At 43.2% G+C, this 19,552-nt stretch overlaps 1 protein-coding gene across 1 annotated transcript in view; it reads left to right on the top strand.

Annotated features, from left to right (window-relative positions):
* Window positions 1-19,552, top strand: part of CNTN3 (contactin 3) — a 120,294-nt gene that overhangs the window by 20,554 nt on the left and 80,188 nt on the right. The window lies entirely within an intron of this gene.

Here is a 19,552-nt window from a genome sequence, read left to right as displayed (position 1 = left end):
GTGGTGCCTGCTGTGGTTAACCCAAATCCAAGCACCATTTTGTTGGAGGCGTCGGAGGGAGATCAGCCCGTTCCTGATGGGGAGTGATCCAGGGATAGCCTTGGGTGGGAACTGGTTAGTTAGGTTTGCCTTATTGGTGCCACTGACACACGCACAGAATCGATACTGATTTTTGTTGTTGTGTTTTTGTTGTTGTTGTGTTCTACACGGGGGGAAGAATGTCAGTATTTCTATTGAGTGCCAAAATCAAAACCAAGACCTTATGAAGAACAAGAAACTCTCCAAAGTATTGACTACTGTATTTTGCAAGAGAAACTTGAACTCCAGCTTAAACTGCATGCCAGGCTTGTTCAGTGATGTATTTTTGAAATGTACGTGGGAAATTATGAACGAAGCACTAAAATCAGGACTGGAAATACTGAACTTGTAAGCACTGAAAGTGTGTTACTACCCATGCGGAATTGTTCCAGAAAGTTGTTTATCATGCAAGAGACTTCCCACAGTAATCTGGCAAATGTATTTGTGAAAGCATTTGAGGGGAATGATTGGTGAAGGTGCTTAACTCTTGCCAAAGCACTGCCGATTTGGTGCTGGGGCTGCAGTGAAAGGTGCTGTGAGCGCTGTCCTGCCACGCTGGCTCTTCCAGGGCTCCCAAAGATCCCTGCTCCTGCTGCTTCTGCCACTTGCTCCCTTGCCCAGCAGGGGATGGATGGAAGCACTGCTGGAAGCTGGGCTGTGTTCTGGAATAAAGCAGTGGGAGGTGCTGCTGGGAGCGCAGGATCTGCCAGCTGCCAGTGCCTGTGGGGTTTTTCCAGAGTGGGTTTTGTAGATGTCACCTCAGTGGATAGAACAGGTAGGGGCTGTCTAGCTGGTCTGCAGCTTGGTTTTTTCTGTGTTAAAGAAGTTAAACTACTGGATTTTGGGGGATTTTGGGGATTTGTGACAAGCTCTGGCGGTGACTCCTGTGGCTCTGTCACTCACTCAGCTCCAGCGTTGGTCACCTAAGTTGGGGTCTTGTCCAGAAATCCAAGCATGCACCCACCCACCCTGAAAACCCTTGAGCTGGATGTGAAATATGGACCTACCTAAACGACTTGTTCTTTAAATTCCTGAAGATCACGTCACCGTAGCTAAGGAGCAGTGCCATATTTTCTTGTCACTTTTCTGTAATGCTTCTGAAGTTTCCACCCACAAATGCTTCCAACCACTTGTGCAGGGGCGGTGGTTTTGGTTGTTTGTTTTTTTTCTGAGCTAGCTTTGCTGTCTTTGATGTTGTTTATGTTCTTGTGGGAATTTTCCCATTGCAATACCACAAGAACATCTTAATGTTGTTGTGATACAGCAACGGGAGGTTTCTGCAAATAGATTCAATCTTTTTACTGTTCTTCCTGGAAGAGGCTGAGTCTTACAAATGACATAAGCCAGTGGTTTTTATATGCATGGAAGTGATCATCAGGATTTTCTCTGATACCAGAAGACGCAGATTAACTGCAGTTTGCAAGTGAGATTTTTTTGTGTATTCACAGTGGTGTGAGGAGTCTCTGAGGAGCCAGCAAACCTGCAGGGACAGGGAAGGGATCAGTGATGAGGAGTGATGGGGCTGGAGGTGAGCATTCCTCCTGACTTTGAATGACTTGAGAAGGAATTATAAGCCTGGTCTTGGTTTATTAAAAATCAAGGAAAATGGGAAGTTTCTTCATGTATAAAGTAATTTTTTATCCTTCTTCGTGCTCAGCTTGCAGCTAGGTCTGTCTTGTTGTGCTGTCAGATCCATAAGCTCCCAGTTCATGTTGGGAAACCAGGGAACAGTGGATTAGAGCCCCCTGGGATGCATGCAGACATGGAAGTTGAACACTGCTGGAGATACAAGTGATGAAAAATGACTTTTTCAAGGGACCTGTGTGATGCAAGCCTTACTTAAGCTGCTGTTGTGCATGGATGATGTCAGGATGGGTTAAATGGCAGGATATCTGAAATTAACTTTGGTTTGGAGAAGCTTAGGAAATTAATGTTTTGGTTCTTCAGAACTAAATGTGCCACTGGAGCTGGCTCTGGAAATGGACTTGCCTTGGTGCTCTGTTGCTGCTGTCCTTAAAATATATCTGCAGTGACAGCAGTTCTTGTTTCAGGTATTGTTGGTTGGTTTTGCAGCTCTGCAGCTGAAGTTTCCCTCTCTCAGCCAAGCAGGGATAGTTCACTCAGTGATTATCCCATTGAAAAACAACTGGAATGCAGGAAAATGAAATTGGAAGAGCTGCAGTTCCCTCCTGTGCCAACATCTCCACCTTTGATTTAGTGAAGCCATTTAGAATTGTAGCCCGAACTTTGCACTGGAGATTTGATGGTCCACGTTTTGCAAAATGTGATGCAGGGAAATGAATTGCAGGAAAAAATTAAATAATTACCATTGATACCTTGTAATGTGCCTTAACCAGGAAAGGATTAGGTAAAGGCTGCAGGTTTGCATAAGCTGAGAAGCACTTTCCTGATTCAGAGCTCAAAAAGCCACACAGTTCTTGGTCCACCGAGACAGATGAAAACCAGATCAGAGCTGATGGCCTTTTAAACAGAAGTGTGCCCAGGAGAGCACTGCTGGGGTAACAGGAGTGGGGAAGGGGGCAAAAAACCTTTGACTGCAGTCAACTGAAATTTATTTATATTGATTTATTTTTTTTTTAGTGTGCTGTCTAATACAAAGAAAAGACTTAATACAGACTGAGGGGAAGTGGCAAGAGTTCAGAAATCTTATGGATTCTCAGTCTTGATTGAGTGAAGGTGGTGGGCAGCTGGTGAAATAATGGAGTTAGGTGGCATTTTATTAGTGTAAAGTTAAAATCTGCATGTTGAAATTTGATGTGAGAAAATCCAAATGAAGTGCAGGTCGTAGTGTTTATAGCATTGGTTTTATTTTTAAACAGCAGTCAGTTTTATACCCCTAAAATTTCACTTCTTAAGTGTAGTCAAGTATGATAATATTATTTAGAATAAATAATACTTTCATTTGGCACAGCTTAATGTAGGAATTTTTAACAGATTATAACATCCAGGTATTTTTCTCTTGAAAAATTAATCTATTAATTAATGTCAAGAATAATTAATTAGCTGGCCGAGGTGTTGCACTTCCAGCTGGGGGAGGCAGCAGTGGGAGCTGCTGAAGTTGTGCTCAGCCCTGGACAATCCCACCTGCAGCTCGTTCTCTTCTGGAGAAACCCATTTAATGGGAACAGCCAGGATTTGAAACCTGGACATGTATTTTAGTGTTTTCTTAATCCTGCTTGCACACAGGAGGAACTTTATCTGTGTTTGACTGAATCATGAAACGCTTAAAATCTGGACTGCAGAGCTGGGGGCTCCCAGAAAATGAGCTGTGGGCTGCAAAAGGCTTGGGAGTGAGTGGTGATAGGAGAAAAGCAGGGATAACCAGACTTGTCTGTATTTTCTTTTTTTGTCAGCCAGTTCTTGGGTGCTGGCAAATACAAATAATGCATTTCTGAGCTGCGGCGTGAGGGGGAAGCACTGCCTGTGATGGCAAGGAGGTGTGAGCAGGAAGGAGCTGGAAAAAACCTCTGTGCAAGGGAAATCTGACTTAAAGACAGTGCCACCAACCTCCCTGAGACCCTGGGGACCCTTGTGCCCTCTGATATTCTGCAATTCCAGGGTGGAGCAGGGCTCCAGGTGTGTGAGCAGCTCTCTCTGCATTCCTGAGCCCAGCAGAATGAGTGCAGAATCACTAAACTGGTTCAGCTCTTCCAGATTAGTCCCTCTACAGTGGGTTTAAATGAAGAAAACTAAATAAAGCGGTTTTTAACCCTACTAAGCCCTTTGTATGGTGCATAAAGGAAGCTCTGGAGTCCAGAGCTGCTCCGTCTGAGGGGTGATGGACACAGCACTGTGAGAGGCACCAGGTAAGGGCAGATCTCCTGCCATTCCTATGGATCTATTTCTGTCTTGTTCCCTTGGTTTTGAGATCCCTGGTTGAGGAAAAACCCACTTGTACAGTTAATTTTAACAGAGAAGTGAGAAATCTTGAAATTTACTGTAGCTTTGAAAAAAGTGGTTTGAGCCCTGTTGAAACATTACAGTTAAATCCAGCTTCCTTTTCCACCAACATTACAAGTGGTAATGAGCTACCCTGGTATTAACTATTCTAAAAACTCTCCTCTCACTATTCCGGTTTGAAAAAAATAAAAAAAAAAAAATCCTACTGCTTTTCCAGCCCTGCTGAAATCACAGTGCCATGCTCCTGATGTGGGAAGCATATTTCACTTCAATAGGCCTTGACAATTCTGAAGAGTATTACTGCTCAACATGTTCAGGCCTTTTGTGAAATGTAAAATATAATAAATTACAGCTGTTTGTAGCTGTAAACCTCTCATTGGAGTAAACTAGTGGGGAAAATCAACTGGTTTTCCACAGTCTGGCTTAATGTGAAGCATGTCCAGCATCGCTTTTGCTTGTGCTGAGGTCAGGACAGTAATTTCCAGTGAACTGCAGTACTTGACTACATAAGGAGCAATTCCTGTCTAATCCAATCCAGGGTGGATCAGTAAATGATAAATTCTGTTTAGCTTGCAAGCATACAGATTTTCATAGTTCATTTGCAGAAGGATCACGCATCTCTGCATTTGAAGACATTCCATTTGTTGGAGTTGGCATCTCTTAGCATTCCTGGTGAAATGTGCAAGATGAAAAACACTGTTCTAATGACATATTACTGTGGAGTGTTTTACAGGGAGAAACCAGCAAATTTAGCTGCAGAAACCACTGTTTATTTCCCTGGTTATTGCAAAATATTTTGATTTATCCTGCATTCTTAAAGCTCAGTGCAGCCACATAGATGTGTCTGTCCCACCTGTCCATCTGTCCTGCTGCTTGAGGGGAGCTGGATTGTAAAGCCATGAAAGCAGGGTCTGGTTTTGCCAGAATTGGGAAGATACTTGATTTTTTGTGGGATGCTGGAGCGGGTAATAGCCCTTGGTGTGGCCCTGGGTGGTGCAGTTCTCACATCAAAAGCTCCTGACTAAAATATCAGCATTCCTGTGACGACTTTTTCTTTGTTTAATATGAAATTTTTGGTGCCTGCTGCTAGTGGGGTGCAGGTTGTTGTGTGGGCAAGGCAGAGTGGGAGGAGAGCTCTCTGCAGCACCCTGGGTAATTTAACATCTCAGCCCAGTGGGCTGGTGCAGCTTGTAAATGACAATAAAAAGAAAAGGCTGTATATGCATGTTTGCTCTGCCAGGGTAATTTATAAAGCAGGCTGTAATTGGGAACATCTCTGCCAGGTCACTGCTTGTCCACCAGCACCTCTTTACCTCTGAAGTTTGTGTGCTCAAGCAGGACAATTAAATAATAAGTGACCTTTTTTTCACTTTTAAAAAACAAATTCTCTAAAGAAAGAGGATGAAGAACCAACCATTAGCATCTCCCCTGACACAGCTGCTGTTAGGATCAGAAGACCCCAGGTTTCTGTGTTTTGCAGTCCTTCAAGAGCATCAGTTGAGCATTTAAGAGGATGTTTTTAGCAGTGTGCCCCTCCTCTGGATAAAGATTTATCGATGCTGCAGAGCTGTTCTGTTTGTGTGTGTGTCAGTGGGGTGCGAAAAGCACCTGTTTGCACACTGAGCTTTCCACCCCACAGAAAAGGTTTTGTTGTTTCAGACTCAAGATCTCATCATTGATCCTAAGAGAAGGAAGATTACCTTGATTTACCTGCTCTAATGTCTTCCTGCTAAAAAAGGTAGAAGTTGGCTGGCTGAATTAATGCTGAAAACTTGAGTTTTGTGTGTTGGAGTTGAATTACCTGGAGCTGTGTTAGCCCAGGGCTGCACTCACAGCCCCCAGGAGCTCTGTCCCATCCCTGCCTGCCTGCAGGGGAAATGCACTGAAATGGGGTTTTATCCTTCTAGAAAAGATGAGGGGCAGCAGCTGCTCTTGTAACCCTTTCCCATTCTTGGCACTGACTTCTGTTCTCCTCTTGACTAAGCAGGAGTTAACTTTTGTCCTAGGAGGAGCTAAATTAATGTAAACCAGAGTTATTTTCCCCTTCCCCTGATTTTTGAGGGGCTGAATTCTCACTCAGCGCTATTCCTCTCATTGATTGTCACATCTTTCCTGTTGAGATTCTAAAAATCCTGTTGAGATTATAGTGGAAAAAGCAGTGAACCCTTACAGAGGACTGGCAAACTGTTTGTAGAATCAAATGCAGTTCTTGGAGGGGTTGCATACACCTGGTAGTTTTCCTTTCAGTTGTGGAGCTTAATCTGGTTACAGATCTTGCAGTTTTTCAATTTCTCACTATAATTTTTGTAGCTATTTGATTTTGAATCTCACATTGACTATTTTTGCTATTGTATTGCTGAAGAAAATAAAAATTGCTATGGCCCTGGTGAAGAGCAGTGTTTCTAATGCTTTAAAAGCTGTGGTTTATTGTCTCCTTGAGCACCTCTTTTCCTCAATAAGCTTAAAATGCAAACATAAGAGGTGTTACATCTAACAGTGCTGTTCTTCTGCCACTGTTAAATGAAGGATAAGTCAAGTTTCATGCCCTCTGCTCCTGCAATAAGAGATTGTGGATTTTACTTGGCACTTTTTTCTGCAGCAGGTTCTTCCCTGCCGCAGAGCTGTGCTTCACACACTAAAATCCTGAGATTAGAAAGCTCCAGTCTTTCACCAGGTGCACTTGGAGACTGGAGAGTTACTCTGCAGATGTGTCCTCTTACAAAACAGCTGAAGTAAGCTGGACCTTGAGGAAATTCCCCATTCTTTTCCAGAGCACAGCCTGGGAGCCCCTGGAGAGGAGAGTGGTGCCAGCCCCTGGGGTGTTTGCTGAGCCCTCGCCTGGTGTGTGACATCCCTGGAATTGGTGGTGGTGGCACTTGGAGCCTCTCCTGAAGGCACTGAGCTGAAAGAAAGGACTTTTCCCGTCTTTTTTCAGGCTTTCTTCAACAGGAGCATCTCTCTCCTGTTTGTTACTCATTCGGTTCCCAGCTTGGATGGAACTTAATCAAGCCTGTTTTAAGTCCTGAGGGCTTTGACCTTGTCCCTGTCCTGTCCCATAAATACCCTTGATGAGGCCCCTTGTGGGTTGATAGGTTTATTTCCAGGTTTATTTCCAGATGAAGAGTCTGAACAGCCCTCAGTAGTTGTGTTTGGTGACTGGAAGGGCTGCAGAGTTTAAACTCCTTTCTAAAGCTCTTCTGCTTTCAAAGGTAGCACCACAAAGCAGCTTCTTCATAGTCAGGTGTAAAAATCTGTAATCCTCCAGTTGGAAATGTGAAATAATCTCTGGCTCAGAGGCTGGTTTGGGGCTTCTGTGCCATTCCCCAAGTCATGCAAGGGAAACATGAAGGAAAACAAGCATGGAACTCATCTCCTCTACTAAACCATGCCTGACTCTTCCTAGACAGGTTTTTCTTGGGAAGGGACTTGGATTTTTGCTTCTTTCCTTGGTCAGAGGGCAGGATGGCTCCTGAAGTGTCTGTCCCAAGTGTAACTTAACCTGAGCACTGTTTGCCATCACTTCTGGATGCTCTCCAGAGTTAAGAAAGTTGCATAAGCTCCTTATCTGGAGCTAAGCTGCTTAAGGAAGTTGCAAAGCTCCAGCACCTCGTGCTTCTCCTGTGGAGCTGTTTTAGCTCAGTCCTCTCTTCCCCCAGCATCTGAGCATCCTGATGCTGCAGGTTTTGATAACCTGCTCAGTTATCTCCTCCTGCAAGAACAAAAAGCTCCCAGACCTTTGTGTGGCTGTGGGTACAGAATGAAAACACAACAGTAAAATTTGTGAAACTGATAGAAAACTGTGCTGTGGTTTGGGATTAAATCTGGAGTTTTGTCCAGTCTGTTCTCCTCCTGAGGTGGGCTCTTGATTACTTCATGCAGAATAGGCATCAGTTCTGATCTGGGTCATTGAATCCTTTTAATTCCTCACCTGCTACCTGCTGCCTTTTTGGGAACCGTGGACATTATTGTCACAGTAGGTGTTTCCAGTCTGAAAAATTATGTCTTAAACTAATAAATCCCTAATGACATAGACACACTTGCTTCTGGTGTCCAAGGATGTCCTCTGTCCAGCAGAAAATAGTCCAGAGTGACTTTTTAAAGAGAACCAGGCTTGGAATTTTTATTTGCAGTATGCAACAACACCCTGAGCTTTTTTTTTTTTTTTTTTTTTTCCTGCAGTCAACCTAGCAAAAGAAGCAGAAGAAAAAAAGTCTCCTCTCCTGATGCCCCTTTACAATATTGTAACAAGGGCCATCTTCTCCCAGCCTTGGCTGCCTGCAGCCGGGACAGAGGAATCAGCAATTCTCTGTATTTTCAGGAAAATTTGAGGTGCATTATTCCCCAGAATAAGCACTGCAGACAGTGAAGTGCCTGCGATTCTAATGCAAATTTCTTTTAATTCTAGATTGGTAAAGATCCACATTTTTCTTTTCCAGAAGGCTCAGCTGCTTGTCCAATGAGCCCAATTAAAGATGGTAATGGACATTCCATTCTCAGATTGATTTATTCCTCTGCAGAGTGATTTGAACTGGTTAAATGGCACCTGTGCAAAGGGGTTGAGAAACAGGCAGGGATGGCAGCAGAGAGCTGGTGTGGTTTCCTTACTGTCACAAAATAAATGTTAATGTTGCACTGATGGAAAACCCATTTGCTCTTTCCTTTTGCAAAGTTCAACTCACAGTGAACCTACAGAGAATCCCAGAATGGTTTGGGTTGGAAGGGAACTTAAAGGTCATTCCAGTCCCATCCATGGGACATCTTCCACTGTCCCAGGGTGCTCCAAACCCCAGTGTCCAACCTGGCCTTGGACACTCCAGGGATCCAGGGGCAGCCACAGCTGCTCTGGGCACCTGTGCCTCTCTCCAGATGCTGTTCTGGGCACTCTTTTTATTTGTTATTTATCTGGTTCCCTGCCAACCCTCCTGAGGAAGGCATTATTCTGATAAATTGCACAAGTTCTCTTTGCGTTATGTGGAGGATTTCTAAAAAACCCAGCCCTTTGTTTTATGTACCTGAGACTTTTCCTGATTAAAAGGGGTTGGTACTTCTAGAAACAAAATCCCAGCAAGGCTTTATCATCAATTGGCAAAGCTCTGTGTTTGTGTTCTTCCTCTCCATGAAGTCCAATATATGGAGATCCAATTAATATTATAGGAAAGTGAAAGAAGTCCTGAAAGTCTCCTTTCATATTAGGCTTTGAAAAATCCTGCTTCTCTGATTCATTGTGGTCAGGTGAATTTAATGGTCTGCTTAGTCAAAAAAAAAGAAAAAAGCTAAAGGCTCCAAAAGCCTTTGTAGAATTAAAATTCTTTTTTATGAGTTAAAAACATGCATTGCAGGCACAGCTTCAAGTACTCTTGTGCAAGCTTTTTTTCATTGATGAGTTCATACTTTGTTCTTGTGTTAATGGCACCACTTCAAGCCAGGCACAATGTGTTCCTCAAGGCTCTGATTTTCACCTTCTCTCCTGTACAGTGAAGGATGCAGAGGTGTCCCAAATATTTCAGCAGCTGCAGCCTCTTTCAGGCCATGTGAGAAAGATGTGACTCCTCAAATTCCATATTCAGCTTAGAATCACCTCTCCTTGTGAGGAAGATGACAACATGACACACACAAATATCCATTCTTTAGAGAGAATCTTTCCTCCTGATGGTGGTAACTCCAGAAAAATGAGATGCAGAAAATCTGGAGTTCTCTGGGAACATCTGGAAAGAATTCAGGGATTCTGCTGCACCTGGATCTGACAGGTTTGGGAAGAAGTATTAGGTAGGACTGTGCTTTAGCACAGAAAAATACAGATTTATTGGTGGGTTAAATTTATGTAGCACATCTCTAGTCTCTGTTTTAAAGGACCTCTGGTGTCTTTGGCCTCTTCTTCCTTTGCTGGCTCAAAGCACAGGACTGCTGTTACACCATATAAACAGTTTCCAGTCTGTGCTTTAAATCAAGGTGCTAGTGGATCTTGCTAAAGGGAATAAAGCAGCTTTGTGTGCCTGGAGCCCAGCGCAGAAGGGCTGAGCTCTCTGGTTCAGTGGGTTTATTGGTTTTTAAAGAATTATGAATTTAGTTTGAGGTCATTTCTGGAAAAGCACTTTCTCTTGGTCTGCACTACACGATTAATGGCGAGAGCAACGCCAAGTGCATTAAGACATGAAGTGAACCTTGGAGATCTGAAAGAAAAACAGCATCTCCTCAGGCCTGGGGCTTGCTGCTGCTTTCCTGTTGGACATGGTGCAAAGGAATTGTTACTCTCTGAAGCAAAGTGGTATTTGGGAAGTGGAGCTTTTGGGTTAGTAAAGCTCCCAGTGTGACTTTGCTGGAGTTGTACCTCAAACTCACTTCGGTGCCATAATGAACCTCGCAACAATATTAACATCAGCATTATGGAATAAAGCTCCTGAACCTCAGAATTTAAATTTGTGCTTTTTTCTCCATCCCCGTGCATGGGCTCTGTCTGCATCACCCTTGTGGAGATTTGTTTTCCTGCCAGGGCAGAATGCCAGGGGATTTTGTGTCTTGGTACTTTGAATACTTTACAAACCAATTAACCTCTCTCCCCATCTTTCTTTTCCTTCCATGTTTTTCAGACCTTTGTCAGACAGAGATTTCCTGATTTGAATTTAGCTCCTAAGTCAAGAAATTGATTTTTTCAGCTCTTCAGATACTCCTTGGTTCATCACCACTGAACGTTATCTCAGTGTAGCTCTCTGCTCCTTCCAGTTTTGTTTGGGTTTTTGGTGTTTTTTTTTTAAACCAAAGCTCTCAAACTTGCCCAGCAAAGGCAGTGGAGTCTTTATCACATCTAACCTTGTACTGATATTTAAAGGGATCTTGTTAGGTAATTTAAATACTTGCTTGGTTGTTTGTTTTTTTTTTTTTTCTCCCTGAAAGTGGGGCCTCATTACATGGGAAAGATAAAAGAAGTGTTCCAGAGTTGTTTGGCTAAAAAAGCTTTAGGTTTTTTTTGCTGCTTTTGGTGGATCAACCACATTTGCATGCATAAATCTTGGGATGGCCTGTAGCATTCATCTCTTAGTGTCAGTGGAAGAAAACTTACTGGAATTTAACCTCTAATTTTTGCTTTTTTGGTCTTATACTGAGACTTTTTCTGAAGACACAAGGAACAAAGATCCCCATATAATAATGACTGCAATATCTAGATTGTACAAAACTGAGATGAAATTCCCTTTCCATCTCAGGGTGCTGGACTCCTCCAGCAATGAGTTAATGAAGCAAATGTGTATCAAAACTAATGCTGGAATTAAGTGGATTAATGAAGGGGAGCAGGGATGTGGACAGCAAAAGCGGGGAAGTGAGGAGTGGGAGGAGATGGCAAAGCATTTGTTAAAATGAAAATAATAACTGAAATAACATATTCTGTGTTATTAAAAGTAACCATAAAATGGTTTGATTCTCTTGCTCTCTTGTCTGAGAGGACACAAATCAGCCACACTCATCATCCCCTGAACATCTCTAGTGGGATCCTCATGGTCTCCTGTGGGTTTTGTTCTGCCTCCTGGTTGGGTGTTTCTTCTCTTACAATCTCACTTTTTGTTTAATATCTGTGCTACTGGTTTGAAATTTGGCTGAAATGCAGTATTCAAGTTCTCGGGCAATGTCTCATAGTTTCCTTTGTGAAAAAGAAAAGAAACTTTTTCACAAAAATATTTGAGCATTTTATTCCGGTTCATAAGAGAGAGGAAACTCTCTCAGACTGAAGAACTTTTCAAGTGAAACTTCATAGACATCAATGCAGATTAAGCTGTCTTGGTCTCAAATAAGAAGTAGAAGGGGGGGAAAGAAAAAGTGCAAAAATGGGTTCAGCTGTAACCATTCAGCTGTGACTTTGAGCTCTTCTCTCCTTTCACATCAGTGCTCTGTGCTGCCGGGGATTATTTTCCTGCATGTGACTCGGAGGGAGATAATCACAGACAGGATAGATTAGGGGCACCTGTGGCCATATCTCCCAAAGCTCAGTTCCTTGCTGAAATTGGTGAATATTTCTGTCAAGCTCCTCCATTCCCACTCTCTCTCTGTGTATATATATTTGAAAAGAATAAGACGAGGCTGGCAAAGCTGTATATGAAATGTAAATTTCACATTTTTCCCCTTATTCCTCTTGTTTGCTTCCCTGCTGAAAGCATCTGTCCCATTTTCCTCTCTTGCTTTATTATTTTTTGGGAATTAATTGTTCTTTTGTGATTGAACAGAGAAAAAACATCTCCTTACCTGTTGCATCTTGGGCTGTAAACAAATGTGATGCTGGAGCACCTATTTTGTATCAGCTTTGGTCTGGGGATTTTCACTGGTGTTGGTCAGGAAGAAACAAATGTGTAGTAATAATAAAACATCAAATTCACACCATGTGTAGGATCAATTTAGAGGACAATCATCTGCCTTTGTGTCATGGAATACATTTGTTTGTTCGAGTTGTTGATGGATTAGACTCCCTCATGTTAAAAACCCCAAATAAAACCAACCCAGCTATCAGAGATCATCTGTAGGGCAGTGGGGAAAAGCTGTCCTGTCTTGTTCTGAGTAAACTGGCCAGAAAAGTCTGCATTAAAATTCATTATTTAAGAGTTTAAAATCTGCTGTCTTGGAGGCATTTTCCATTTAAAAGCCAAGCTGCGGCCGGGGCTTTGTGGGAAGCCCCAGTGCCATGGTGGCATTTGGGTGGGAGAGCTGCAGGTTCTCATCTTTACATCTCTTAGGAATTCTCTTTAATTTCTCTTGGGAAAAAGAAGTGACTGTCCTGCATTTTCTGGAAAATTCCTGGCTAATTTTTGGCACTAAGGGCAGCAATAGGGAGCTCTGAAAATCAGAGTAACCTCTTAGGAGAAGTTAAACATTGCCCTGATGTCAGTTCTGGCACATTTGGGTGTTGAGAGTATCTTTGTGTTGAATTTTACATTCCTTTAAGTTGCAGAGTAATATTGTCAGCACTTTTTAAGTGGAGTTTCTGTGTCACTGTTTTGTGGCATTTAATGGGCTGTCTGTGGTTGGTTTTTGTCGTTTCATTTTTAATTTGTTTTCAGTATTTTTGTTGAGGACAGGCTTCATGTTTGTGTCGGATTTTTTGCTCTGTTTATTCAGTTGCTTGCTGGCCTGTTGTCACTTTGCTCCCTGGCTGCCTCAGTTCAGGATCTGCTTGAATTTCCCTTCTGGGATTTGCTCAGGTGTAGGATCTTGTCCTACCCTGTGATTTTTTGAGCAGAGATATGAGGGAGAACAGCACATTCTGTTAGAAAACATATTTGAGGAAGATGGTTTTGCCATTTGCTGTAGCATCATTGGGAATTCAGCAGCCTGTAAATTTTTGATGAGGAGGGAACTCTTGACAAATTGCTGCAGGTGACCCTTGGAACCAGGGCAGCCAGCATGGATCAGCACTCCTGCAGGGGATCCGTGTGGGATGTGGGTGTTAATTCCAGCTGGACACCGGAGAGAGGCACAGATCAACTTTGTTCTGGCCAGGGAATATCAAAGTGGAATTATGTATGCAGGGGAAAGTGAGGAGTTTTTATTGGGGCAGCAGTGCAGGATGAAAGAGGCTTTTGAAGCTGTGATTTGTGGGGGATGGCAGGAAGGTGCTTGCACAGAAATGCTGATTTTTGTGCCTCACCAGGGACTGCTCTGAGTGTGCTGGTCAAGGCTCCAGACTCAGGAATGAGGTATGAAAGGACCCTGGGCTGGTGCCAGCAGGAAAGGGGGGATCCTGCCCTGTGCCCAGGTGAGCCCCCACCTGCAGAGCTCAGAGGAGGCTCCAGGATGGTGCCAGGGATGGAGCAGCTCTGCTGGGAGGAAAGGCTGGCACAGCTGGCATTGCTCACCTGCACAGAGGAAGCTTTGGAAGCTTTGCACCTGAGCTCATGGTGGCCCTGCAGGAAACATGAAGAGAGACAATTGACAGGGGATGGAGGGGCAGGACGCAGGGAATGGCTTCCACTGCCAGAGGATGGATTTAGATGGGATATTGGGAATAAATCCTTCCCTGTGAGGGTTCTGAGGCCCTGGCACAGGTGCCCAGAGCAGCTGGGGCTGCCCCTGGATCCCTGGCAGTGCCCAAGGCCAGGCTGGATGGGACTTGGATCAACCTGGGACAGTGGAAGGTGCCCCTGCCATGGCAGGAGGTGAAATGTGATCTTTATGGTCCCTTCCAACCCAAACCATTGTGATTCCGATGGTCATCCTTCTTTTCAGGGACTAAGAATTGTCCTAGCATTGAACTCTCCTCCTCCACCCCAAGGCTCCCTGTGCTGCTGGCAGCCCTGCAGAGTTTGGAACACAAATGCACACATGGGAGTCGTTCCTCTTATGGAAATAAAAATCACATCTCACCTTTCCCCCCCACTGCAGCTGCACAAGCCAGAGTTCACCCGACTTCATATTTGATTTTTTTTTTTAAATTCCAACAGCTCTGATTTATTTATCATAATTCTCCAGCCCTGCATTATTTTGAAGTGATTTGTGACATGATGTCATGTGGGTTCACAGAATTCCTGACCTCTGGAAGTACCTGCCTTGGGATGCCTGGTTGGAGGTGTTGACCCATGAATGTTATCAGAAGGGGTCTGGAATTGGTAGGTCACAGGGGAAAAGCCTGAGGCACACAAATTATAACAACAGGGGCCTGAAAATAACAGAGGAAATGCTTGCTTTTTGACAGGTCACTCTTCTGGGAAAAAAAAAAGACTTTTAGTCTCTGATAATTAGTTCAAAACATTGTTTCTCTGAGAAAGGAAGAATTATTGGGCAGAGCACAGGTCATGTCATCAAGGGTGCATTGCAGTTTTTACATTTTTGTGTTCATCAGCGTGGGTTTAAATGCACAAGTTGGTGCTGTCGCTGGTTGGGAAGCCATTTAATAACTACTGAATTACTGAGTAATAAATGGAGATATTTAAAGTAGCAGCTGAAGTTGGCTTTTGGCACTGAGTGAATATGATTATCTGCTTTTCAATTTTATTAACACTTTTACAGAATCTCAAGCTTTTCTTTGTGCTAAAAATGCAAAATTCTGGGTTACCACAGGTAAAGAACTTCCTGCAACTATTTGGTTTTTAACATCCTTCTCTCCTGTATGTTTGGGAAGTACAATTTTGGCACTGAAGGAAGGTTTTGGTTGGAGTTTTGGGAGTGAGTTTGGTGTTAAACACAAAGTCTGTGTGCAGATGAGAAAAAACAGATTTCCACAGCAGTTCAATGTGTGGATGTCTCACTAAGTAATGCAGAAAAGGGCAATATAATTCTGATTTAATTTAATAGCTGCATGAAAAATTAATCTGCTCTAGCAGTGTAACACCTTCACTCCACCAACACCAAAAATAGTTTCTGTGAACTCCACGCGTGTGGTGGTGTTCACAGGGGTCCCAGGATGAGGGAAGAGATGAGAATCTTGACTCCATGTTTCAGAAGGCTGATTTATTATTTTATGATAGGTATTATATTAAAAGAAAGTGATATATTAAAACTATACTAAAGAACAGAAGGAAGGATTTCATCAGAAGGCTTGAAAGGAAAGGAATGAATAATAAATCTTGTCGCTGACCAGAGAGTCCGACACAGCTGACTGTGATTGCTCATGAAGTAGAAACAACTCACATGGACCAACCAAAGATGCACCTGTTGCATTCCACAGCAGCAGATAACCATTGTTTTTCTTTTCCTCTGAGGCTTCTCAGCTTCTCAGGAGGAAAAACCCTGTCAAAAGGAGTTTTCATAAAATACATCCGTGACACAGGTGGCATTAAGTTTGGGTCACTGTGGTGGGAATTGGTCTTCAATGTTTGCTGGGTTTTGAGTTGCTGTTGCTTCACTTACTAATTTTAAATTGTATCTCATAACTGATAAAATGGCAAGAGTTCAAGGAGAGCCTCGTGAGCGTTTCCCAGAAAACTTTGGGGAGAATGCAGAGCTGGTTCTTGGCTGAAGTGTTCCCATGGGTGTGCCAGGATTGATGGAGCTGAGCTGTCTCCACAGGTGCTGCAGAGCAAAATCCTCTGGCAGGATGTGAAGAGGCTGATGGGCTTAAAACAGAGCAGCATTCCTAAGGACTTCAGGATAACTATCACTCCTTAATTTATTTTTTTTTTCTTGCTGCTGTTCTGCTTTTGTTGAGGTGAATAACTCCCCGTGGTAAGAGCTGAGCTGAGTTAAAGGTGTTTTAGTGAATAGTGGGATGGCAGAGCTGCAGGAGGGAGCTCAGCAAACCCGGCTGTGTGTGCAGGGGCTGGGCTGTCGTGAGGAATCAGAGATAAAAAGCAGAAATGCTCTGTGGCACTGGCTGTGGGCAGAGTGGCCGTTCAATCACTACAAATGTTCTTTGCTGCTCTGGGAGAAGGAGGGACAGGCATCAGTTCCAGGGCCAGGGAAAGGGTCCTGCAGAGCAGAGCCACCTGTGTGAGCTGGGCTCCAGGGAGCTTTGGAGCAAGGGCAGAGGATGGATGGGCTGGGGAGGCCTCAGAGCCCGTAAATGCAGCCTGACAGGAGAAGCTGTAATAAAACTCTCCACAGAGCAGTCGCTGCTTCTTCCACATGAAGCTGTTGTAAATTAATTTTGTATAAAACGATGCTTTTAACTAGGCCTCTGCTGATGGCGCACTGGAGAGAGCTCTAACCCTGCTCGGTGCTCGGCAATGGAGGAGTTTCTGTGGGAGCTGCTGGCTGGTTTTGTGCCTGCAGCTTGGTCAGGGGGGTTTGGCTGCTGCCAAACAGGGACAGCAGGCTGGGGAACAGCCCGGGCTCCCTAATGAGTGCTGCTGCCCTGCAACTGGGAGCTAATGAGACCCCACAGGAGCTGCAGCAATCCCATTTTTTTTTTCCTTGGAGCACCATTTTAAACTTATCTTACTTATTTAAACTTAAATTTATCTCAGGAGCAGGGCGCAGCGTTGCTCAGCAGGTTTGTAACTCTGTTCTTTTGCTGCTGTGGCTTTTAACTGGTCAATCCTTTTTTATTTACAGCCTTGCAGGTGTAGTGGGTGCATTTGTATTTCTTTCAGAAGCTGCTGCCACTGCTGCCTCTGTGCTGGCCAATATTGCCTCTGTGTTTTGTTTCCAAAGCCTTTCCAATCTCCCATGAATTTACTGTGATATCTGACTCTCTACATCTGCCTGGTGGATGATAGCAAATTGAATTAACTCTTTCCTTCAACTGACAAAAAAATCCCTTCTAAATTCTTAAACTGGCACCATCTCTGCTTCGGTGCAACAGATGACAGATACCAGTTTAATTTTAGTAAATTATTAGTGGTCAGCTGTGCCATTGGACAGTCCAAATTTGTCTGGGTATTTGCAGATACCTTTAGCACTTTTGAGTTGGATTCACCTCAACACAGATCCAAGTGAACTGGGCTGTGTTGGTGTCAGAGCAAAATCTGGGGATTCCCTGGTATTAGAGAAAGATCAGCTTGATAAATCAGGCCCAAATGGAGAATTACCACAGAGGTTCAGTTCTCTTTCCTTTGGGTTTTCCAAAGCCTGTGACTGTAGCATTTTTCTAATTATTTTTTATATTTTCATCATGTTATTTTCATCATGGCACTGGTGCTTGGATGGGGACAGTGGGAGGCAGAGGTTGGACTCAGTGGTGAGGAAATTCCCAGCTCAGCTGTTTCCCCATGGAAACCTGGTGGATTGGGTCACTTCCACAGCTGCTGATTTCATTCTGAGGGTAATCAGAAATGGGTAGCACTCCCCTCCCAAAAAGTAAATAAAATGGGCTGCTTGAGCTTCTTGTGGAGCGTTCAGCACCTCATCTTTTCGTGCTGTGCTGTGGAGATGACTCCAGCATTAACTGGAGGGTAAATCTCAGATTTTATCCAGATGAGGCCCTGGCACAGCTGGGCTGCCCCTGAATCCCTGGAATGTCCAAGCCAGGTTGGGCTTGGAGCACCCTGGGACAGTGGAAGGTGTCCCTGCCATGGCAAGGTGGGAATGAAATGATCTTTAATGCCCTTTCCAACCCAAACAATTCCATGATTTTATGAGATTTTAATAATTCCCTGCCTTAGCAAAGGTCTGCTGACCTCTAGTGTCAGGACATCACTTGGTTTTCCGTGCTGGGCTTTGTGATCAATACAGAAAAATAATAATAATAATAAGTTCTGGGTCTCCACAGCTCTCCTGAGTGCCAGGAATTTCTGATTAATTTAGACTTGATGACTCTACAAATTCCTCCTGCTCAAACTCCAAGTTTAAAATGAACTTGCCAGCCAGCTCTGACAAGTTCCAGTTCTATATATATAGAAATAAAAATTCCACCTTTAGGGAACTACTTCTTTTTTATGTTTGACTCTCTATAGTAAAAATTAAGGTCACTGAGTAAAATTACTGACTCTTGAACCTTTCCCAAACTTTTTATTTCTTTCAGATGTTCATGTGCATCATTTGCCATATTATATGATCTGAAAGTTCAAAGGCCTGGAAGGTTAATTTTAAAGGAAAAAAAAATGTAGCTGAATTTTTTTCTATGTGTATGTGCTCCCATCTTACTTAATTTGTTTGGCTGGCAATTTGTTTGGGTTTTTTTTTTTTTCTGCAAAACTGGTTGTTTCCATCAAGAAAATGGTTGGAGCAACTCATGAGAATTGACTTTTCTCTGAAAGTTGAAGAAATTAATAAGAAAGAAAGGTCATCTGTTAATTTTTCCTGGTGATTTTCTCACCACTTCACAGCTTTTCTTTTTTACTGCCTTGAAATAACTTTGGCTTCTGAGAACAGAGCACTGCCTAATAATAGGAAGCTTTCTGATTTAAAAATAAAGTTTTATTTCCCTTTGCATATTCTGTGGCTATTACTTTGTTTCTTTACAGTCTTTTCCAACCACATCAGGTGCTGTTTGCCTTTGTTCTTCCTGTCCTTTACATACAAAGTGCTGAATTTGGGGGAGCCAGTTTAAATCTTATTTCCAAAACCCCCCAGATAATAATGTGGGTCTGCCCCTCTGCTTCTGTAAAGGGGGACATAAAGTGACTCTTAATATTAAGAATAATTTTATAATAATTTATACTTTATTGTTATTAATATTTTAATATAGATGTTTTACAAATTAAATTTTGATGCAATATTAAAATGGGACGTTTAGAACATGAAATCCAGAGGCAAGGGGCTGGGACCTGAGGAACAGCTGGGGCTGTGGAGGAGCTGTGAAGGTGACAGAGATGCTCAATGTTGTCCTTGGATTCTGGATCCCTGCATTGGCAGTGGATTTCTTTGATGCAGGTTATTCCGTGTGAGAAATAATTGGAATATGTACATTTCCAAAAGCAATCACTACAATATTGGGGAATTTTAACATTTTCATTTTTAGATCATTGGGGTAAGAAATAAGAGGTTACAGTGAGGCTGAGCTGCTGTGGTGCTCAGAATTTGATTTTTTTTTTTCCTTTTTGGAGCAATGTCCAAGGCAGAATCTCTCTCCAGTGCCAGGCATTGACCAAGGCTGTGTAAACACTGATCCACTGACTTGGCCAGGGGCAGCTCTGCTTTGCAGCCCTTCGTGTTCCCTCTGCAGAGAAAAACTCCTTTGGTTCCTGTTCTTGAGAGAAGA

Source organism: Melospiza melodia, chromosome 10 (genome assembly GCF_035770615.1).
Source record: "Melospiza melodia melodia isolate bMelMel2 chromosome 10, bMelMel2.pri, whole genome shotgun sequence".
Taxonomy (NCBI): domain Eukaryota; kingdom Metazoa; phylum Chordata; class Aves; order Passeriformes; family Passerellidae; genus Melospiza; species Melospiza melodia.
This window is presented reverse-complemented; position numbering and strand designations above follow the sequence as displayed.